We start from the raw sequence: 24,047 nt of genomic DNA, 5'->3' as shown, positions 1-24,047 counted from the left end.
ACAACAGGGATAGTCTAGGTTTACTTGGTCCTGTCTCAGTGCAGGTGGATGGATCTGATAACCTCTTGAAATCCCTTTCAACCCTACATTTCTACAATTCCCCATTGACGTGGCATAATAAGCAACTGAGGGCTCTTAATACTGTACTAATGCTCCCCATCATTTTAGAGACATACATAAGTGTTCTCCTTATTTCTGTGACTATATCAAAAAGAAAATTCTAATTTGTTAGCCTACTGCTTGGTGTTATACCCTTGGAAATACCTGTTGTGTCTACACTGCCCTGCAGTTTGGATTATGAGGGTGTGAACAGCTTTGTGCACAAAGTGCTGTGCTGTAACTCCTCTGTGTGGATGCTGCAGGTGTGAACTTAAAGGTCCTGCGTTTGCACTAGTGTACACATATCAAGCTAGCTGGGCCTTGGGTCCTGGTACACAGCAGTGAATAGGTACTGCACAGCTGCCTACTGCCCCAACCCTGGGACCAGGTGGGAGGGGAATGTGCAAAACCTGGGCTCCACTTCCTGGAGCAGAGCCGGGATGCAACACTGAACAGAATCACCCTCTCTTTAAAAAACAAATTGGCCCTTGTTTGCTGCCAACACTTGTGCTCCAAAAACTGCTTCATTTCGTACTGGCAGGGTGGATACTGGGACTGCTGCTAATATGCAGCCTGGGCTGCTTGAGGCTCCTGGTAAGTAATGTCAGGCCTTGCAGCTTCAGAGCCACTTCCTCCACCAAATCCTCCTGTCATGGCATGACCTAGTGTGTGTCCTACAGCTGAGCCTACTGCTACTCCTGCAGCTGTTGTAGCCATCTGTGCCATCAGACCAGGCTGCCTTGGTGCAGCAGCAGAAGATACTGCAGATGCAGATGCAGGTGCTGGTACTGGAGCACGAGCTGCAGAGCTGTTGGTAGGATCTTGCTGGGTTGCTTTATGCAGCTTCTCTCTATCAGGAGTGATGGAGACCCAGTGCCTCTGTCTGTACTGTCCTGTTTTTGTGTAGCACCTACAATTATGGGGTCTTCGTCAATTACCAGGGCTGCTAGGCACTATGGTAATACCATGAGAAATAAGAAATCTGGTAATCATCTCTTATTTACTTTAGGGATCAATAATTGACAGGTCATGAGCAGGTTTATCTCCTGGTTAAAGGTTAGTGGATATCAAAGAAGTATGGGGCACAGACCAAGAACCTCAATGCTCACTGGTGGCAAAATCCTTTTGCCTCTATAGCCAGAGTCACTTCTGCCATTGTATCTAATCCACAGTACGATCCTCTGAGGTCAATTTTCTTGCTCTGAATTTCTACCTCATTGCACTTAACACCCGAGAACAGGATTTGGCCTGAAGGCTCAAACCTTCCCTTAGCAGCCCAAGGAAAACATCTATGTCCTCTTCCCATCATACCTGGAAAATGCTCTGCAGCCCTTTTAGAGTGGGCTGGGCCTCCGTAAACCTCATCAGTATTTCATCCAGAGCAGCCAGGACCCCAGTGTACAGAGTCTGAAACAAGAGGATAAGCTCAGATGAATGTTTTCTGAGCCAGACACTTGTGGCCATGTCGAAGGGTACAATAGGGCTAACGTTCCTTGTTAGTCGAAGAGCTTCAAAGAGGGGCAGTAGTGAGGAAAGTGGGATTTTGGGGGTACTATCCCTTTAAAAGAAGCAGAGGAAGGAATGTTGTAGCTTGAAGGTTCTGTGATAACTGAAGCAGGAAAGTAGATAGTTGGCTTGAGGCAGGAAACTGCCAAAAGTGCAGTAGGAAAAAACAGTCAAAGAGGGAGAGGCAGAGTAGCTCAGTCAGTTAGAGGCTGGCTGAGGTAACAGACAAGGAGAAGCTTCTTGGGATTGAGTATCTTGCACAGAGCGGAGAAAGGCCTAGTAATTGGGGAAGAAAAGAAATGTGAGCCCCAACAGATTCAGAAACCTGGTGTCTCTTCTTCATCTACCCCCAGGGGCCTGATTGTGTCACTCGACCTTCATTTTCCCCTCCTGGGGAGGAGAATTGGCTATGTCACATGTGGGGTTGAGACCCATCTCCTGGAAAGGACCAGCTGCCTTGTGTCACATGCCATCCATCTGATATTCCGTTTCCATGTGCAAATGTCCATTTACATCCACAAGCGTTGGTTTTGGAAAAGCAAATGGATACACATTTAGTGGCTCTTTACAAAAAGCTGTCCTTGATTGTCCCAGTCCAAGAAGCCTGTAACAGCTTGCGTCACATCAGAAAAGGTAGGAACTTCACCAGCTACCTCTGAGCTAGCAGGAATCTCACTAAGGGGACATTTGTTCATTGCCCTGAGGTTAAACTGTTAGGACATAAGCCAACTAATGTGTAATTATAGCTCATCACCCCCCAGTCATGGCCTGCTGAGAAGTGGAGTCTCTAAGCAGTCCACAGGCTCTTCCATATGAAATTCTGCAAGGAGCAAGTGAGAGGCATACAGAAGCATCCGTTTAATACTAAAATCCTGCAAAAGTGAAGCAAATGAGCTTTCCAGCCCACACACAGCCTTCTGGGCATGCCCTACAGCTAAATCCCTGCCATTGAAAGCCAGAATACTTTAAGGGGGATGGGAGAACCCCTCAGATAATAGGGGGAAATCATTGAGAGAGACCAGGGAGTGTCCACCCAAAAATATAATTGAATTTCCTGAGTCCATGCTGGACTTTACCAAAAAGGGATAGCATTGTTGGTTTTTTTAATTAAAACTCTAGAACATAAGAGCAAGACACAGCAATTTTCTACTCCCTTTTCCAGGGACATCACTTCTGGTTCACCTGTTCCCTGAGTCCATTAGCACATGGTTCCCAGTTCCTTTCTGCCCTTGTTCCAGGACTTCACTCTCCAGGCCATCCAACTGGTGCGGGGTAGGGGAAAACCAGTCTCATGACTCTTCTACCCAAAACATAGTCCAATGAAATCAGCCCTTTTCAGCCTCTCAGCACTGGCTTTGCAAAGTCAGCCCCTCCCCTGATCTCCCAGCCTTCAGCCCTTTCCAGCTTCCTGACACCAGCTCTCCAGCCCAGGAAGGTCAGCAGGGTAAGCCGTCCACTGGCTTCCTGACAATTTCTCCCTCTTTCCAGCAGACATCAGAAACCAGGGGCTATGGTAAGAGCTAGAGGCACCAGCCAGAAGCCAGAGCTAAGAGTCAAGCTCTATGTCAGTAATCGGTGATCAGAGCCAAGAGTCAAAGGTAAAGACAGGAACCAGAGAGAAGAGCAGAGGGCCAGAGGCTGAATCACCAGGGTAACAGAGAAGATGGGGTCTCAGTCAGAGACAGGGCTGAGGCAAGGCTGGGTGCAAAGCAGGGGCAGCAGGAACAAGGCAACACAGCCCTAGTCTCAGAGGTGGGAGTGAGCACTGAGCAGCCAGCGAGCTGCTGCTGGCTTAAGAGCATGTCTGCTGGCCCACCCAGTCCATCAGGCAGCCTGCTGCAGGCCAGCTGTGCTTACTAGGTGGTTGGGAGACTAGCTCTGCAGCAGGCCCTGATTCCTGCAGCAACAGCCTGTCCTGCTCTCTGCAGCTTTCCCCGAGACCTTCTTTAATCTCCCTGTCTTGTCAGTTGGCACCTGCCAGCCTCTCAACTGCCCTTTTCCTTGCCCTTCCAGTCTGTGCTCTCCCACTTACCTGGCTCAGGTGCTCTCTGAAAATCCAGTTAGAGGTGGCTGATGAGTCACACATGCACTGGACCTGCCCCCTCTTAAAAAGGGACCAGTCACTCTGTGACAATCCCTCAGAGACAGTTCCCCAGGATGAGGCTCTGACCAGAAAACTGAAGATCAGAGGGTGCTGCTGAAGCTTTAGTGGAATATGGAACTCTGTTAGAAAGCTGCAGTGGAGCTCCTCTGAGGCTGTAGAGGAGACGGCAGTGTTAATGATATTTGCATGGTTAGTGGCATATCTGTGGGTTGTGCAGTTCTCCCTTCTCTCTCCTCCTCGAAGTGCCTTATCATGGAATTCATGCAAAGTTGAATCATAGCCTAGACAAGAAGAAAAGGAGGACTGACGAAGTGAGCTGTAGCTCACGAAATCTTATGCTCAAATAAATTTGTTAGTCTCTAAGGTGCCACAAGTCCTCCTTTTCTTTTTGCGGATACACACTAACGTGGCTGCTACTCTGAAGCCTAGACAAGGAGTTTTCCATCGAGACAGCATAAGGAGCTCTACTGGGCTAATGGGATCCTAGGGAAACGAATGTTGTAGAGGCCTCACCTGTCTTTCCTCCTCTGCCTTCATCTGGGGAGGTTCATTAAGAGCACCAATTTGATCACTGATGGCACCCTTATCTATTGAGGCCATCTAGTCTTCTGAATGAAGCCCTGCAAAAAGCCACCATACTATTAGATGAACTGATAATTTCTCTGACAAGCACAGAGTCAACACAGAGACTACCCTGACCATTTAATTTGGGAATATTGTAATGAATGTAGAAGTTAGCACCATCTATTGTTGAAAAATTAGAACTGAAGAGGATTCTCTCTAATTTTTATACCATAAAGACAATTATTTTCTTTTAACAGAACAATAACTATTTGTTGGCATTAATCAGACATTACATCTTTGCAAAGATGTGATTTTATGCTTAGGCTTTAATCAGTATGCATACATCCAAAATACAGAATTGACTTCAGGGCCTGCATGAATAGTAACACCTTAGATTAGCTTTGCTAAATTCTACTTTCCCCTTTGCCTGGGTTGACTCATTTGTTTTAACTGGCAATTAATAATATCATTAGATTTCTCAATGTGACCATTAGTACTGTAGAGGTGGATGAATAGATTGTGTGTCAGGGTTAGAACGCTTCCATGCCCATCACACAAGGTATCCTCAGGTTTCTGAGACAAAAAGTTGTAGAATGCTATTTAACATTTCATAAATTGCTGTTTTTGAAAAACCAAGACAGTGCTTTGTGCATTTCACTCCACTCAGATCAAGAAAACTGACTAGTCAATTTCAACATTGGTTTGGAGCAAGTTTCTAATCAGGCTTACTTCCTTGTTGTTATACTTAAGTAGGAAGCTTCACAATGTTTGTTGCCAATGCTGCAGTTTCTCCTTTATAGAGTAACTGTTTCAATTGAAAGTTTATACATGTCTTGAAAACATTTCAGTTACTATTCATTTTTGTAAAGCTTTATTTGTGTTTTGGACCTAAATTGACCTCAAAGTCCATGCAACTCTTAAAGGGGTAGACCCATGCTGCCAGGAGACTATGGAAGGACCCTTGGCCAGAGCTTTGAGGTTGTTCTTTATTTACCATTTGTGTAAGAGTAATGCTCAGAGAGTTTTAGCAGGATTGGGGCTTCGTTGTGCTAGATATGGTATAACAATCTTATGGCTGAATTTATTCCTATGTTTGCATTCACTTAGCTTTTTAAAGGAACCCACGCAGTGAAGTCACTCATCAAACCCCCCCACAAGACTCACTGTGACCATTGTTATTAGATGTTTAATGTGTTTGTGTTCTTAGCCAGGCATGTAGGTCTAACAGTAAACACAACACCTTCTGCTGGGGGCAGTCACTGCAGCAGGTCTGCTACTCACTCTAGCTTTGGTTGAGCCAGCAGACCCAGGATTCATTCTTGATGTAGGAAAGGGCGTCACCCACAGAGACACAAGAGCCAGAGTATTACTGCTGTACCCTGGAGAGAGAAGAAGGCTGATACACCCTTGACAGAGGACTGTGACTCAGTGTGAAGGTGCACAGAGCTTTGGAGGGAAGCTGGTGGCCCAGAGTGAGGAAGTGGGTGGAGGATTGCTAAGGGGGCAGCTCTTGTACTATAGGGCTCTTAAAACCCTGGAATGTGTGGTTTATCCTACCAGAGAAGGAAACTGAGGTGTGGGGGCCTTACCCTGACAGAAAGGTAGGCTGTGGCTATATTGTTGTCAAGGATGATTCCGCACTCTGGCACGTGGAGTGCAGAAGGTAGGGGCCTGCAAGGATTCTAAAAATTAATATTGGCCACTCCAGGCTTGTATTAAACTCCCAAAGTTAGCGCTTTTCTCTGACCTTGGATGGGAGATGCTGCCACCACCCACGTGCAAAAACCCTTTGAGAAATCAAGAAGGCGTACTTGGGAATTTCTTCCTTTGGGGGTACCCTCAAGCCCTTTCACCCCCGCTCCAGGGAAGAACTGAGAAAGAAAACAAAGGAAATCAGCTGTTGCCACCAGCTAATTAAACAACATGTGCACAAATCTCTTGGACACAAAATCCAATCCTGTTCTTGAAAAAGGTAAATTTTATTAAAAACAAGCCAAACAAGAGCATTTGGTGTTAGCACAGAGGAGTCCATAGGCCATAAAGAAATAAACAGAGATAAACCTAATCATGTCTTCCTAGACATTTCCTGATCTACTTAAGTATCTGGGGTTTTAAATTAGTAGTTTCTAGGTATGATTTTTCATACCTGGCCCAAGCTCTTACAGTATCGTTGCTCTGTCCCTTCTTCCCGAGAACAGACAGAAAGACAAAAGGGGAAGTTTTTCCCCCCAATTTTAAAAAGTTCTAGCCTTCCCATTGGCTCTTTTGGTCAGGTGCCCACTCCCTTCCTTTTACCTATGCAAGGAGGCTTTTTAACCCTTTACAGGTAAAGCAAGTAGAGAACAACTACTAACGAGCGATTTTATGGCTAGCTCGCTGGGTGTCCATAAAAGGGAGCTCTCTCCGTGTGCCCATTTCATTTAACACAATTATCAATATGGCAGTTTGGTTTGCTTTTGATTAAGGCCTGTTGCTTTTCCTTTGGAGCCCTGCCTCATTGCATATTCCTTTTAGATCAACCTATGAACACGGAATGAAAAATTCTACTCAGGTTTCTTAAGCACTGTTCACAGAGCAATCTGGTCATTGAGAGATTGTTACTTGAAACAGACACTTATTGTTTAAGAGCAGTAGGCATGCATGGGCTCTATTATTTGAACCCTTATAACTCAATTAAAGCAAACTATGTATATGGGGTATACATCCAAATCCTGAGCACATTGTTGAGTGACAACTCCATTGTTACTCAGGCAAACTTCCACTGAAATCCATGTAATAGTATTGAATTTGGCCAAGAAATTCCTAAATATATATTTATCCGTTGGTAACTTTTTAATTAGCTTTACTTATTTGTTTATCCAGGATCCCAGCACAAGAATCCTACACACTTTTCCTTTAGCAACAAACATTTCTTATCTTTTGCCTCAGCTGTAAGCTTTTCCAATGTACTATGTGTTTCAAAAGTAATTATCGTATTTGTAGTCGTGCAGTGTTTTATAGTAAGTGCTCCTGGTGCTCACTCTACAGAGCATACTTTGCTTTCATACACTAGTCAATAGCACTTGACACATTCTTCCATTAGAGCCAGCTGCTAAGGCAGAAAAGTAAGACAAATAGTTCTGTTTTCTACCTTGAGTGCATTCAATTTATCATTTGTGGAACTAGAAAGTAACCATACAACAACACAAGTTGTTTGCCCCTTCCCCTGCTAAAAAAAGCAGTGGGTTTACGGCCTGCTTTTTAGAGCTATTGTGGTCTGTTCAAAGTCAGTAGGAGCTGCACGTACTCAGGATCGGAGTATCAGACCTTACTTTTACATGAGAATGTGCATTAGATATGACAACCATACGTTGGCATGAGAATGTAAGCAGCACTGTAGCAAGGCTGCTGACTCACCAGCGTGACTCCTCCTGCTGGTCAGTCCAGGAATTAGCTTATCCAGCTCAGGAGCATCCTCCTCTGGCCGGTTTCTTCCTGCCCTTACCTGCCCCTCTGCAGTCCCTTTATTTCCACCTTGTGTAGGCCCCACATACCTCCTGGACTATGGTGCCCCTTACCTTGGGGTGTTGCCCCTCAACCAGGGAACCCCACTCCCTTGAGCCCATCTCGCCTCAATGATACACTGCCAGTCTGCATCTAGCCCCATCCCTCAGGGGCAAACTGCAGTCTGAAGTGGCCACTCATCATTGGCTAGGGGGTTGGACCTGCTGCCTTTCCCTGCAGCCCCAGTACCTCCTGTCAGGCCTCAGTCTGGAAGGTTGCCAGGCCTGGGCTCCCCAGCTCAGCCTGCCTCTTCCCCAGCACTGCTCTATTGAAGGTACCCTGTGCTCCCAAGAAACCCCATCCTTCCCACCCCAAGGCTGGAGTGAGACTCTGTCTCCTACCTAGCTCACAGCCCTTTTTATACCAGCCCTACCGGCCTGGATTGGCTGCTACCTGCCTTTGCCTGATTGGCTCCTCGGGGCAGACCTTTCCTAGAGCTCGTTTTAACCCCTTTCTCCCCGGAGCAGGGTGCTCGCCCCACTACAAACACAACCTGTGTATTTAAAAAATATTTTATTTCTATGATTTTAGTTCAATTAATTAAAATGCAGATGGCTCAAAGGGAAATACTGAATCATCTGTCAGGTGAATGCAGCTTGAATTTCCAAGGCATTAATGGAACCAGATTAGTTGAGACACAGGATGGTTGAAAGACTCTGTTATCTAATACCCTACCTCCTCTTTCCAACTTCGTACAAACACTTCATTCCTAGAAGCACAGCAATCATAAGTCACAACATGTAGCTGTTGCATAATGGGTGAATCTATCACAGAAGCATGAGGAAGGAAAGGTTCCTTCTGAGTTTCCTGTATAATATCAGTCTCAAGAGCTGATTTTTTAAAAGATGCATATCTTTTATAGGAGCTGCACATGGGCATCTTCTAAGATGCAAATACAGTAAGAGGCATAATCCTGCAGCAGGAGAGAAACTCAGTAATGCAGTGCTGCTCTGGCTATTGTGAGTGGTTAGAGAACTCCAATGCTTGGCTGCTCTTCCTGCTGCCACAAGGGGAAAGCATGATAGAAGACAAGCCCAATAATACTTAAGTTTACTCCTGAATTTGCAATGTTCACATAGATTTGGAACTGGGCCAGACAAGTCTGCTCATTCCCTAGCTTCAAGTGGAAGCTAAACAGGAACGGAGGCCCAGATCCATGAAGGGACTTAGGTGTTGTGTTGAGGTGCCAAACTTTTAGACTGCTAGAATCCACAAAGCCTAAGTTAGCTGCATAGGCTCCTACAGAATGAATTGGAAGAGACAGGAATCTTAAAATGTGGTCCACAAAGCCAGCCAATAGGAGATTTTTGACCAGAGGGTGTACTAAGTCCTGCCCCTCTCACTGAGATGGGCGCCTGGGTGCAGGGAGGTGCCTATGTCAGTTTAGCAATCCAAGAACTGGGGGAAGGTAGGCAGTCAACCACCTAACTAGCATGTGGGACCCAAAACAAAATGGGTTGGTGGGAGGGGGAGGACCTCCCTTATAACCGTTAGCCTAGTAGATAGGGTACTCACTCTGGATATGAGAGACCTCTGGTTCAAGCCCCCCTTCCTTCTGAGGGGAAGGAATGTGAACAGGGACCAGCCACCTCTCAGGTAAGTCCCCTAACGACTAGGCTATACAGTTATTTTCACTCTCTCTGGCCCAATTCATATTTTATTATTCAATTATTTAATTAAAGTGGAACAACTTCAATAGGAAAGACTGAGGGTGATCTACATCAGTGTCCACTTCCTATTTAATTCCTCTGTGTGCCAATGATAACATCTCTGACAGAGACAGAAGAATTTACTTGGCCAAACTTAGGACTCTCTCAAATGGTAGATTCTAGAATTAGAACAAAAGTAAAGTACTTGAGGTTTGAGTTCTAATTAGGCTCTAGTAAAACATGAGTCTTAATTTCTTAAACTGTTTCCTTGGGAATCCTAAATGTTAAGGGCAATATTTTGCTTCATTTACTGATACTGTGTAATGCTTAGCAGTACCTCAATGGGAACACTTGCATGGATAAGTTACTCAATAGGAGTAAGGGTTGCAGAATCTGTCTCTAAACTTTCACAGTTTGCAATTTACAAATGAGGTTTCAGCTACTTGACTATCTTAAATATGATTTCAATATTAGAATTTGTCAAGTGTGTTGGAAATGTAAAGTTTGAACTGCTAGCTACTGAATACTAAAAGAGCATTTGGGAGATTGCTAATGTCTTACTGAAACAAATAATAAAATCCTCCCCAAAACCACTGTCTTTCCATCAGACAGAAGAACCATGGGTCCTACTGTCTTTGGATATTTCTGCAATTTTTTCTGGTATGGTATTGCGCAATATTATTCAACTGATAATTTTTTTTAAAACAAAAGCTTAACTCAAACAGGTGTTTTAAAGTAAGAAAATAAAATGTAAAATTCCAACAGCCCTGTTAACTCTTGGAACATCTGGGCATTTTGGCATATACTTAAAAACATAAGATGAGCTCTTCATGTGGTGACAACTGACTGTTTGCAGTTGAGCTGTGCTGCTTTACACCAGCTAATGATCTGGCCCGTTAAGTGTGCAGGTTGATAAACTACAGTTAACAAGATAAATACAGAAAACATACTGCCTATGATCTTTGAACTATATTAGACCAGCTGGTCTCTCCATGATTAGCCTCAATAAAGTTTAAAGTGAAAGGAATGTTTGTTTCTTTAATGCATGCATAAACATATTTTATCTCTAGGCACCAGCCCTCATGTGCCAGACACATCCATTAACCAGTGTATTCCCATGCAGCTTGAGACTGTGACCGCACAAGGCATCCTTCATGGCCATTGCTGTAACAGATTCTGTACCAGCAAGAGATATGTTTGGTGGTTGTCTGTATGCAGACCCCAAAGAATCATTGCTGTCAAGCTCTTCCCTCCCCAAGTACTCCCCCTTCTCCTCATATATATTGTGAAGCACACAACCTGCCCCAATCACATGTATGGTGTTAAATGAGTGTGTAAGCAGTGCCATCTTTCTTTCCATTGGCCAATGAATGGCACAATCCATCACTTGCTCAGTGTGCAGTGAACTTCCTCTTGTCCTGTTAGTGTAAATCAGAATAATGCTTTGTCAACCAGGGCAGCAGAGGGTATGCTGAGTCAACTAAAATCGGTGGAAAAGGTCAGCCCATTGATAACTGTATTGAGGGGGACAAAGTACCAACTTGCCCATGTTGAGACAGGCTGGACCTTCAGAACACCTTGGCATTACACACCCTGCCTGTTCATCTGATGTAGACATCCATGAATGTGTTGTGGTGTCCCAAAGGCATGCATAATGGAGTAGTATTCTTTGCTGTTCATGTATTCATTTGCTTCAAAGGGTGAGCACAGGATGGTTATATGTGTACCATGAGTACCACTGGTGCTGCTCAGTACCCCATCTGCTTAAACCCTGCAATTATTTTGGAAATATTTCAAATACTTTAAGTGCAACTGTACACCAGGCTAAATCACTTCCAATACAGCTTCAGCAAACATACCTGCAACTTGGTTCCGCCTTTCTGAAATAGGATAAAACCATTTTTACTCAACCATTCCATTTCCTTGTGTACACAAAACTTAACGTTTTTTTTTTTTTTTGCTTAGGCTCAAAATCTGGATGTGTGCAGTGCTCTGACCATACTTTCTCATGTGAAATAAAGTTGGTTTACTATTGTATTTGCTATTCAGAATGTTTTGATTGCCTTGGCTTGTTTGACTTTGCCTTATGGATTCTTAAAGTTATAGCTTTTGAAACCATTTTTGGTTAGAGGTTGTGTTGACTTTCTAATTTCTAATTCTAATTCTAATCTAAAACAAATATAAAAAGAAAGAATGCTGTCACCTCAGTCTAGTTGTGGGGGCAAAAATAAAGTTCAACCATAAAAGCTGTCTAAGGTTTCTAGCTCAGAAACAGGACTTTGATGAAAGAAATGGCAAAACTTCTAGAGAACTGGAGATTCTTCGGGGCTGTTTTGTATTAACGTGCCCCCGTTTGTGATGGGGAGGGAGGAATGAAGGGGTTGATGTGAGTCAGCATGAGTTAGATGGCACTAGAGCATAATGGTATATGCAAAGAGTCATTGTGGTGTAGGAGCATAATTATTGTATTCATTCCTAACCTGGTACTGTTCATTTCTCCTAACTACAGTATATAACCCTTTGACAAGTGTGGCTGCTTTGCCTCTTATACATTATACCTGCCAGCTGTTCTGGATCAGTTGGGAATCCGTGGATTTATAACCTCCATCCCAAGTGTTTAAAGTTTCCGTCATGTTATGGTTGCCTGCTACCTCCATTTAAACAAACCCCATGTGGGATAGTTGTGCATCCCCTCTTCCTGTCTTAATGACCTGTCTTGAGGAGAGACTGCTCTTGTCATCTGCGCAGTGAAGAGACACCTACCAGTTTTGCAGACTTGCTGGCTTTAAAGGTCCTGTACTCTCTATCCCAGTGAAATTTTTGTGACTTATCCTGGCTGTGACTAAATATCCTGGCTGCCACTGAGCAAATAAAGCTTCCTTGGGGTGGAGGTAATCCTACGTTGTAGCATTGCAACCCTTCAGGCAGTGTATTTCTGGCAAATTAGTCTAAGATCCCACCTGCACTGTAACATCTACTGCGGAAGGAGATCTTACCTTAGAGATGTGGTTCTCAAACTAGGGCCGCCGCTTGTTCAGGGAAAGCCCCTGGTGGGGTGGGACAGTTTGTTTACCTGCCTTGTCTGCAGGTTTGGCCGATCGCGGGTCCCACTGGCCGCGGTTTGCCGCTCCAGGCCAATGGCGGCTGCGAGAAGGGCGGCCAGCACATCCCTCGGCCTGCGCCACTTCCCGCAGCCCCCATTGGCCTCCCACAGTGGGAGCTGTGATTGGCAGAACCTGCAGACGTGGCAGGTAAACAAATGGGCCTGGCCCGCGAGGAGCTTTCCCTGAACAAGCGGTGGCCCTAGTTTGAGAACCACTTCCTCAGAGTATTCCCCTCATATGGTTAGGTCTTGCACTATAGATGAGACCAAACTATGTTCCAGAACTGTGATACATCCTTTTTACTTTGCAGGACTAGAGCCTTATTTGGGAACATGATTAAAACATGGGTTGGTCCTGTCACATTGTAACACTGACATGTTTTAACTGGTTCTGAGAACAAAGTAGATTTTGTACTAATATTAGCTGGGATCTTAATCTCAATTGACTGAAGTAACTTTAACTGCTCGTTTTCTACTGTAATGTATTTTCTAACCTCCCAGAAATGCATGGCCTGTCACAACTTGTTTGCTTAATTATAAAAGGCTAATTGAACATTTTCTATCCTAATTAGCTAACAAGAAGGGATAGAAAAGCACCCAAAAGGCCAAGGTTCTGTTAACCCTTAAAAGATATTGGTTCCTGTCTAGTCTAAACAATATCATGGGCATTGATTGTCACTGAGTTAAAAGTATATTTAACAATAAACACCTCTCTCTTCCCCATATTTTATATGTTTTGGTACTTGCATGTGACTGGGAAGGTTAGCTTTACGCCGTATATATAATGCAGCTACGATCCTGCTGGCAGAAACCATACCAGACAAACCCCTTATTCAATCAAAATCCAACACACACTTTCACTCTCTCTCTCTGTTAAAAGGTGAATGTGGTGCCTAAGGGTGGGGAATTGATATTTTTGGATAGACAAAAACATAGTATAGAAAAAAGTTGTGCGAGATTCCCCATACACACGTTGCCTGACTTGCAACATCCCTCTTCTGTGCCAGTACTTTACTCTGAGTAAAAATAGACAATTGGGCAACGTCCTTGTGATGTGGAAAGAAGTTCTCAAAACCTAAGGTGAGACCATCTTACCTACTTTCATTTCAGAGCAATGGCAGGACTTGAACTCAGGACTCCTGGGCTATGTCCATGTTTGAAAATGTCACATATGTTATTTCCTCAGCAACAATGGAGCTTTGCTGATGGTACTGACAGCATATGCACAAAGTGTAGATTGGGCTCTGAGTGGGGTTAAAGGACATGGATTTAAAAAATGCCTCCAGCCAGTATACTACACACCAGTGGTAGCACTGTTGCAACTCTCCATTGCTGAAAGATGTTTCCTAGTGTAAACACATCCCAGAAGTGAGAAACCAGATTATGGAGCATCTAATCCCCTCTAGTCTGACCTCTGGGTTTGTTTTATTTGGAGCTAATCCTGCAGTCCTTACCAAAGTAAAGATCTAGTTTCATTAAGGATCAAAAGTCTAGGGGCTGTTACATTCTTTTCATTTAACTCTGGACATTTGACTCTTTCTACTTCTTTATGATTCTTTGCATAGTCTGGCTCCTGGAAGTCAGTGCTTTCAGGGAAACCTTTACTCTTCTCCAGTATACTGCAACTCACTGACACAGATTTTGTAAATAGATCGGTTTCTCCTGCCTCCCCTTCAGGCGGTGTTATCTGTAACTGCAATCAGAGATAATGTAATCCTCTTAGGTTGCTGAGTGTATAATGTGAATAATTCAGCACCAGAGTGACATCAGGTTACTATCTATCAGTTACTGCTACTGCAACCTGCAAAATATCTTGTTTTTAATTGCTTACTAAAACCACGAACAGGAAATATAAATTTATAATGAATTGTGTGCTTAGGTAGCTTTGCCCTACACCATGTGACCCTGCTAAGAGGCAACATCATAGTTCAGAACTTTTCCCCTAAACCAACAAAATATACACAAATTAACTCTGCAAAATCAATATGCATACTTGCTTTTATTCTGGCTACCCATAGACGCATCTACAAACCCCGTGCACAGATTTCTGCTGTCAGAAGTAGGACATCTCCATGCATCTGAAGAAGTGGGTTTTTTACCCATGAAAGCTTTTTCAAGACTTTTTTTAAAACTTGTAACTGTTGTGTCATTTTCTTTGGGCAGCATAGAAGGAGGGGAATTTGAAAGATGAAAAGGTAGTGGTGGACTGGAGATGGGAGAGCGTTCCATGTACGGGCGAGTGGAAATGCATGGTATAATTGTGGAAGAAACAGGCAACTGCATTATTGAGGCTGGCATCATTGGTGGAGCATGGTGAGTGATGCCATAGGAGAGACTAGAGCTAATGAACATCGAAATTGTGCAGAGCCATCTATTAACTGTGTGTCATATCTCATCTCTTTTCATGGGAGGAAGGCTATGGCTCAGAGCTACTAAAACACAGAGTTTTAAGCACAAAAAAGTTTGGAAAAATACTCAGTTAAGGATCTCATTCTGACCTCGATCCTTTCCCAGTGGATCTGCAACACAGTTAGGCACAAGCAAAAGCACTTCTGCCAGAAGAACTGCACAAACTCAGCCTTTCAATCATCCTATTTTTTAGGTTCTGATTGGTTGTTAACGCTTCCCCTTCACTTTTGGCAGTGGGATGTCATAGGTTCTGTACCTCTTTTCTAGCACTTCTCTAATAGAGGTGACCCATGCTATAGAGCAAGTCAAATGCTGTCCCCAGCAAAATCAGATTTCCAAAGAATTGCACAGACCTGAGTGAGGGCATTATTTTGGTCATGTGCCAAGGATCTCTTGGGTTCCAGAGTTGACGTTTTTGTGACAACAGTTGCTCCATTAGCAGCTTGTTTGGAGGATAATTTATATATAGTTTACAAAATATATTTATGCAGATAATCATATTTACTTGTGGTTGTATCAACCTTGATAGAGGAAGAGATATGAAGTGTGATTCCAAGCAGTAAAAACCTGCAGTTGAGTAGCTTTTTTCTCTCTCTCCGCTTCTGAAGAAAGAGTAGCATGAGCCACACTTTATGATGCTATATATGGGCTATATTTTGCTCTTGGTTGCCTGTTGTACACCCCTCTCGCACAGCTTCTGCCACAAAGTGCACCATCAGTTCTAACATCAGCCAAAACATCCAGCACGACTGGCAGAGAGGGGAGCCAGAAAAGCTCCCGAAAAGGGGCTGTCCACAGTAAGCCAACAAGCCAAGGAAAGTTATTTGGCTGCAGCCTGATTACAAAATACTGTTAAGGTCTACAATACACTTCAAAATAGAATCATGTTGTAATCAAGTTAGAGGACAACTGTGCTGTAACCAGTTTCCCTGACATGGTTGTATTTTTGTCATATACACAAGGTCACTTGCACTAGGGAAAAGGTGCAGAGTCTTTTCCAAAAAGTCTTCCTGTGGGGGACAGGAGTGGGGGCTTTATGGATTGATCCAAGAGTGTTGTTATGGGAGAGAAGGGAGAAACTTTTGTACAACAATAGACACCCTAAATGCCCTCATTATCATCGAGAAAGACCCTACTGTAGTACATACTTGCAAGGGAATAATTAAGTTTATTGCTGGAAGAGTAAGTAGAATGGCCTGGCTCTTCATATTTAAATTCCAGTTCTACTAACCATGTCTGCTGGCAGGGACAATGGCAGGCCATGTCTACACTACCCCCTATGTTGGCAAAACTTTTGTTGCTCAAGGGTGTGAAAAAATACACCCCTGAGCAACATAAATTTTGCAGGCATAAGTGCTCTTGTGCACAGTGCTATGCTGGCAGGAGACACTCTCCCACTGATATAGCTACCACCGATCATTTAGGTGGTTTTATTGTGTTAACAGGAAAGCTCTTTCCTGTCAGCATAGACGGCTACATGAGCAATCTTACAGTGGCACAGCTGTATCTGTATAGCTCAGCTGCTGTAAGCTTATTAGTGTAGACATGGCCTTAGTGAAGGTCTTGGATAGTGGAATAGAAGCAGGTCATATGACTTTCTAGTGCAATATCAGAAAGAAGGTAGGGAGGGGTGTGATCTTTTTGTCAGAGGCACCTGAGTGTTGTTGGCATGAATGCATCTATTGTTAAGCATAGATCTACTGTTGATGATGGAGTCTCGTTTTAATGTGGCTGATTGAGGATTCTGCAAAATCTATGGGTGAAAAGCAATGTCAGACCAATGCAAGAACTGCAAACACAGTATTACCAACCTCAAATGTTCAGAAAGCATGAATCAGGCTCTCCAAAAATCATGAGTTTGGCTTTAAAATCATGAGATTATGATGTAAAAATAATACACTTGGGGTTCTTTTTTATTTGCCATCTGCTTTTTGAGTTTTTAGGGTGCATTGGGGTCTCATTTTGAAGTTTTCTCCACAGCCATGAGGGCTAGAAACTTACTTTTTCTTTAAGAATGAAGGTTCATCCTCATATATCCATAATCCTCATATATCCACTTGAGTCCAGGAGCTGGGGCTTTAAGAAAAACAATAATTCTCATGGGACTCATGACTAAATCATGAGAGTTGGCAACACATTGACTTAAGTGCTATGCCTTTAGGGGAGATGGAGTTGGTGTAGTGGGCGAGTTACACTGGTGGGAGCTGCATTTTAGGGCATGGCTACACTTGCAGCTGTAGAACGCTGTGAGTTAAACCAGCCCTCGGAGAGCGCAGTAGGGAAAGTGCTGCAGTGTGTCCACACTGTCAGCTGCAAGCGCACTGGTGTGGCCCCATTTGCGGCACTTGCAGTGGCATTGGCAGCGGTGCATTATGGGCAGCTATTCCACAGAGCACCTCTTCCCATTCTGGCGCTGTGGCTTGTGGGAAGGGATCATTGGGTGCGGGGCATTCGGGTCCTGTCCCAACCCCCCCATGACGCATTGCTTCACATCCCAGCAATCCCTGTGCTTCCATCCACATTTGGCGCCATCTTTCAACACTTTTTGTACTATGCGCTCTGTCTTCCCTTTCGTTCTGTGGGAATGGATCCCGAAGTGCTGAGGAATATGCTGATGGGTCTCGCCAGCACGTCACGTTTTGCAGTCAAGTTATTCCTTAAGCTACAAACTGACAGTGAGGAGTCCGAGGATGATGTCCATTCACATCACGCATACGGCAAGAGATTGCTTGTGGCATTCACGGACATGCTCATCACCGTGGACTGCCGCTTTTGGGCTCGGAAAACAAGCACTGAGTGATGGGTATCACATCATCATGCAAGTCTGGGATGACGAGCAGTGGCTGCAGAACTTTTGGATGAGAAAAGCCACTTTCATGGGACTGTGTGATGAGCTCACCCCGACCTTGTGCCGCAAGGACACGAGATTGAGAGCTGGCCTGCTGGTGGAGAAGCGGGTGGCTATTGCAATCTGGAAACTGGCAACTCCAGACAGCTACCGATTGGTCACTAACTAGTTTGGAGTGGGAAAGTCGACAGCTGGAATCGTGTTGATGCAAGTTTGCAGGGCCATTAATCACATCCTGCTCAGAAGAACCGTGACTCTGGGTAATGTGCATGACATTGTGGCTGGCTTTGCACAAATGGGTTTCCCAACTGCGGAAGGGGGAAAGATGGGACACATATTCCAATTCTGGCACCAGCCCACCTAGCCTCCGAGTACGTTAATTGGAAGGGATATTTCTCAATGGTTCTCCAGGTGCTTGTGGATCACCGTGGGAGTTTCATTGACTTTAATGCAGGCTGGTCCGGAAAGGTGCATGACGCACGCATCTTTTGGAACACTGGCCTGTTCAGGAAGCTGCAAGCTGGGACTTTTTTCCCAGACCAGAAGATCACCATAGGGGAAGTCGAAGAGCACATTGTGATCCTTGGGGACCCCGCTTCCCTTTAATGCCGTGGCTCATGAAACCCTACACAGGGAGCCTCGACAGCAGCGAGGAGTGGTTCAACAACAGACTGAGTCAGTGCAGAATGAGTGTGGAGTGTGCTTTTGGCCGTTTAAAGGGCTGCTGGTGCTCTCTGTATGGGAAGCTGGACCTGGCTGATGACAACATCCCCATGGTTACATCCGCGTACTGTACCCTCCATAACATTTGTGAAGGGAAGGGTGAAAGATTCACTCAGACATGGAACTCGGAGGTTCAACACCTGGAGGCTGAATTTGAACAGCTAGAGAGCAGGGCTATTAGAGGGGCCCAGTGCAGGGCTGCAAGGATTAGGGATGTCTTGAGGGAGCAATTTGAGGCTGAAAGCCACCAGTAATGTTTGGTGCCCTCCACAGTGGTTCTAATGTTAGTAGGAATCTGTGTTTGCTACACTGACTGGCAGTGCCTGTTGCTTTCCTGGGCTAAGGTATGTTTTACTTAATGCAATAATAAAGCATGTTTTCAAAGCCAAAAAAGCCATTTATTTAAAAGAAAATCTATTTATTGAAAAGAAACACAACTGCTTGGGAAACAGAAAGGACAAGGGGTGGGAAATGGTTCAATCACAGATTTGTGTATGTCCTGTTCTCATACTCAGCCTTCCTGTTTGGAGTGCTGTGCAATGAGTGCTGCACTTCAGGCTGGCTAAAATGCATGGTGATGGGGGTTGAGTGCTGTGGGTAAGGGTCGCAGTTTGCAGGGCTGGGTGGTAAAGCTACAGGTGTTGGAGGCAACTGGTGGTGGTAAGAACCCGGATGTTGGGGAAAGTGGGTTGGAGGTGAAATGGGGGCACAAGGGAAAGAGTTTTGGGACAAGGGCTGCAGGGCGGGGGTAGTGCTCCACCTGCATGGCTACGTGCGCCTGGATCGAGTCCGCTTGGCGCTTCACAGTACTTATCAGCTGTTCCGTGCTTTGATGCTGGCGCTCCGCGCTTTCGTGCCAGTGCTCTGCATTCTGCTGGTGGAACCTCCTTTCACTCTCCCTCCACTCCTGCGCTTTTCGATTTTCATGACGGGACTGCTGCATTACTTCATGCAGCATGTCTTCCTTGCGTCTACGTGGCCTCTTCCTAATTCTTTGGAGTCTTTCAACCGGTGATAACACGGATGGCTGAGAGCTCAAGGCTGCATCTGTAAAGGCAAAATGCAACACTTAACAGAGGCAGTATTGTTCACACCAGACAGAGCAAGCAGAGTTCCCCTGTACTTAAAGACAAGCACAGTCTAAACAATAGTAGAATTTGCCTTTCCCAAATTGAGCGCACATAACCCACAGGAGCCCCAAAATGGTAAGCACAGGGTCGAGGGGGACTGATTGTTTCACTGCCATACTGTCCTCTGAGGTTCTGTGTCTTGGGGAGAGCCAGCAGCTGCAGGGGACCCCTATACTGAACACTGTCCCCACATTTTCCACAGGATTTCATCCTGGAAGATATCTCGCCGCTGAGGGTGACCTGGGAAGCAAGGGAGAGTCTTCTACTACAATGCGGCTTCCGCCCTGGCCCATATGCAGCTTGCCTGTATGCAGCAATGGTCCCCCCACCCCTCACGGCACAGTGGCGTGGACATGTTAGCCTGACTGGGACAAGGAGCACAGTAGCACTCCCAAGGAACCTGTGCAAGTGCATTGCATAGCTTCTGCATGAGACCTTTGAAGAGATCAGTGAGGCCAATTACCACGATGTGAGAGAGCACATCACCACCCTAATCCGCATCTAAGCATGCATGCGGCCCTAACCCTCCTTGCCCCAAGAGTCTGCACCGAACAACTTCCTTCCCAAAATAAAAGCCGCTTACCGGGCACGTCCTCTGGTGTTTGTCCTTCCCCCAAGCGCTGGCCTCTGCGACTGGCTACCGTCCTCCTGGCTTGAGAACAGCTCCTTGCTGCATGCATCTAGGGATGCCGGGTCCTCCTCAGCACCGTCACTCCTGCTCTCCTCCTTCTCCTGCCTTGTTGAACTGGGCTCTGAAGTGTCCATGGTGGTCCTTGGAGTGGAGGTGGGGTCGACCCCAAGTATTGCATACAGCTCTTTGTAGAAACGGCAGGTTGTGCGCGGGGACAAAACTGGAGCGGTGGTTTGCCTTGCGGGCTTTGCGGTAGGCATTCCGCAGTTCCTTCACTTTAATCCTGCACTGCAGTGCGACCTGGTCATGGCCCCTTTCCATCATGTCCTTTGATATCTGCCCAAAGGTATTGTAATTCCTACAGCAGGAGCGCAGCTGGGACTGGACAGCTTCCTCCCCCAAACACTGATGAGGTCCAGCACCTTGCCATTGCTCCATACTGGGGATCGCCTGACACGTGGAGGCATGAATCACCTGGAAAGATGTGCTGAGAGCACTCCATGCCTTGCTGAGCAAACAGGAAGGGGATTTTCAAAATTCCCAGAGAATTTAAAGGGCGGGTCTGACGGTTGGTCACCTGAGAGCAGAGCAGTAGAGTTCAAAGTGATGACCAAATTGGCTAGAACAGGCATCTTGGGACATTTCTGGAGGCCGATCAGAGCGCATTAACAGACCAGGGCGTCCACACTGGTGCTGCGGCACTCCAGCCGGGGCGCACCAAGCATTATGTCTCTTGTAGAGGTGGATTACCAGGAGCTCTCCAGCTGCAGAGTCAGGGTGCTCTACGTGTCTTGCCAGTGGACGCATCGTGAGTTAGGGTGCCTGGGGCTGCTTTAATGTGTTCTAACTTGCAAGTGTAGCCATGCCCTAGTGTAGACACTTACAGAGTTAGGTTGATGTAAGATGTCTTAGATTGAACTAACTCTGTAGTTTAGACCAAGGCTTTCATTATCAATAACAACCCATTTCATAGCATGAGTACACTCCCTGCTCCCCAAGCACCTAATAGAAAACCTGCTGTTCTGTTCCCTTTCTGTATCTGTAGTGGTACAAAAGTCTGAAGGACAATATTAAGAGGGGGCAAAAGTATGAATTTTAAAAAAATATTCTCAGTGCAATTCAGTGTGTATCTTGCAACCCAACTGAGAAGGGCGATTCATAGAAAGTAAAGGAGTACTTGTGGCACCTTAGAGACTAACCAATTTATCTGAGCATGATTGGTTAGTCTCTAAGGTGCCACAAGTACTCCTTTTCTTTTTGCAAATACAGACTAACATGGCTGTTACTCTGAAACCTGTCATAGAAAGTAGTGCACGTCTGCTATTTGTTTCATTAGTTATTTATTACCGGTACTAATTTCCGTACTTTTCAAATGATACAGCTTCTTTCATGCAAGGCTTGGAAGGTACATTTGTAACAAAAGCTTCATCAGTCCTCCAGTGTCGGCCCCGCTCCCCCCGCGCCTCGTGTAATCATTACACTTCGGCTGCCATTGTGACACCAAAGGACAAAGACTGCAGGGGCCAGGGCAGCGGAGAATCAACCCCCCGGCCAACCCGAACAGTCCGGGGGTGCGGGGAATGATGAGAGCGTGGCTGGAGGGGTTTATGCTCCAGCTGAAAGGGGAAGTTGAGGGGGATCTGTTTCATTCAAGGCTCCTCAGCACACTCTGAGCTCTTGTTATCCGCTTCTGGTCTCCACCGTCTTCTCCTACGACCCTGGACTTTCGGACACACACAAAGCCTCGCCTTGTTGCTGGCCCAGGAGCACTGGCAGCCCTCCGCACCGTTGTTTCCGCTATGCCGGAGGAGCGGAGCCGCACCACGCTGCTTGCCTTGTCCGCCCAGCCCATAGGCACTGGCTGGGCAGTGCGGCGGGGAGAGCCCAGGGGCAGTGGCTGGGGGAGGAGGAGAGGGAGCCCCACCGCACAGCACTGAGGAGGTAGGTCAGGGTTCAGGCTGCAGCTGGGCGGTGGAAACCCGCCCGGGGGGGGCGGGAGGCGTTCCGCTCCTGGGAGTGCGGGGCTCGGTGCCCGCTGGGGGGGGGGGCAGCCCACTCCGGGGGCGGCCGGGCGGGCTCCCGAGACGCGCCGTCTGCCGCGGCTCAGACAAAGGCGGCAGAGCCCCGCGGCCCGTCTCTCCGCGCCTGCCTCGGCCCGGGGAGGGGGCGAGGAACACGGCCGGGGCTCCGAGGGTGGCTGGGCGCTGGCTCCCCGGGGTCGTTTGGACTCTCCCTGGTTTCTGCCCCCGCCCCCGGAGCGGGGAGGGAAACACGTGGGGGCTCTGCTGCCGCCACCCCCCCGGTGGGGACCGTTGTGCCCCTCCCCACGGTGGGGGAGCCGGGATTGCGGGGGCTGCAGGGAGGGGAGCGGCGGGGGGAACCGGGGAGCCCGGCCACCCCGGCTCGTGGGGAGGGGGCAGCGGTGCGGCACCTCCCCCCGCAGCAGGTAGGCTCAGCGCCGGGCCGCTGTACAGCACCCTGGCCTCCAAGTTTTGCATAACATCCTCCCCCTTCCTGCCCCCCCAGCCCGGGCCGGGCTGTCGGCTTGGGGATGAGCTTGGCTTCTCTCCTCGCTGGCAAGCAACCGGCGAGGACAGTGGCTTGTGAATAGCTGCCAAGTGTCCGGGCGGTAACAAAGGGATCCGCAGACCAGCGGCTGAGCTGCCCGGGCCGTGCTTAGCGCAGCAGCTGCAACCCCAAGTGAGTAGCACCAGCAACTTCTGGGTCTGCTGCAAGGCACCGGGCAGGCGTGTGATTGGCATACCCGAGGGAACCCGACCTGGGCTCCGGGGTATCGGGGCTGGGGAGAGAGTGGGAGACTTCTCTGGGCACAATGGCATGAGTCTGATTCTGGGCTGTTTGCTCTCTGCAGAGGTGGAAGGAGGGTACTGATCTTGCTAGGGATTTTTTTAAAGCAAAATTTTAATTGCACCGCAAGTTCAACTCTGGACACTGCATTGCTTCCTCTCTCCCGCCCCCTTAAAGCTCATGCAGTTCCCTAGAGAGAAATCCCAGCTGTTATCAAGTACTTTTCAAATAAAATATTGCTATAAATAAATCCATTTTATCAGGAATTGGGCTGCAACATAGTCTAAAAAAGAAATGATTAATCAACTGTTGCTTCTCCAAAAGACCAGCAGTTATTTTCGGTGTAGATTTTAGTGGCAGAAGTCTGTGCTTTTCTAAAACAATATAATTAGTTTATTTTTTAAAGATGAAGAATTAAAAGAAAACAAAAGAAACAGAAGATACCCTTTGTTGTATAGTTGCAAGTTTCCACTTGTAAAGTAATAAAGGGCTAACTGTAGATAATGTTCAAGAGTTGAGATAAACATTTCAACTCGCACATCCAAAGAAAGCAGTTTATGAATTTTTGCTATGAAAGCCTGATCTTTCTGGATATGTATGTTGTTTGATTTTGAATTTTTAAACTTTGCTCAAAACACTTCCTAGATAAAGGAGTTTGGCATTAATCTATCCGGGTCCTTCCTTATATGCTAACTGCTGTTCCTGTTGCAAAAACTCCCTTTATTTTTGATGTGCTGAATAAGTTGGCAAATGTTGATCATCAGTTCAATATGTAGAAGGAGCAACCCACTGAGATAATGTAACAATCAATACTGCATTTCTATAAGGTCCATGTAGTTTTCCCCTTTTGAATACAAATGTACTATATATTGCCTCCATGGGTCCTGCATTTCCTGGCAGATTTCGCTAGCCTCAGAGGCTCACTGTGAC

General features: G+C 46.2%; 2 protein-coding genes across 11 annotated transcripts in view; one reads left to right on the top strand and one right to left on the bottom strand.

Annotated features, from left to right (window-relative positions):
- The window catches only part of ADIPOQ (adiponectin, C1Q and collagen domain containing), a 57,275-nt gene extending 49,147 nt beyond the window's left edge, over positions 1-8,128 (bottom strand). Inside the window, exons 1-3 of one of the 2 annotated variants that reach the window (XM_077825878.1) lie at positions 7,670-8,128; positions 4,223-4,329; positions 1,411-1,506 (exon numbers count right to left, since the gene is read on the bottom strand). The gene's annotated coding sequence lies outside the window, so the exon portion shown is untranslated. The remainder of the gene's footprint in view (positions 1-1,410; positions 1,507-4,222; positions 4,330-7,669) is intronic. The other variant, XR_013347062.1, reaches the window with a different exon arrangement.
- Positions 8,129-9,199: 1,071 nt separating this feature from the next.
- Positions 9,200-24,047, top strand: part of ST6GAL1 (ST6 beta-galactoside alpha-2,6-sialyltransferase 1) — a 116,590-nt gene continuing 101,742 nt past the window's right edge. For 3 of the 9 annotated variants that reach the window (XM_077825874.1, XM_077825868.1, XM_077825865.1), the window contains exon 1: positions 21,844-22,250. The gene's annotated coding sequence lies outside the window, so the exon portion shown is untranslated. Of the gene's footprint in view, positions 9,413-21,843; positions 22,251-22,876; positions 23,010-24,047 lie in introns of those variants that run through there. The other 6 variants (XM_077825873.1, XM_077825869.1, XM_077825864.1 and 3 more) reach the window with 4 other exon arrangements.

Source organism: Eretmochelys imbricata, chromosome 9 (assembly GCF_965152235.1).
Source record: "Eretmochelys imbricata isolate rEreImb1 chromosome 9, rEreImb1.hap1, whole genome shotgun sequence".
Taxonomy (NCBI): Eukaryota; Metazoa; Chordata; order Testudines; family Cheloniidae; genus Eretmochelys; species Eretmochelys imbricata.
The sequence above is the reverse complement of the archived record's forward strand: the minus strand, read 5'-3'. Positions and strand labels throughout refer to the sequence as shown.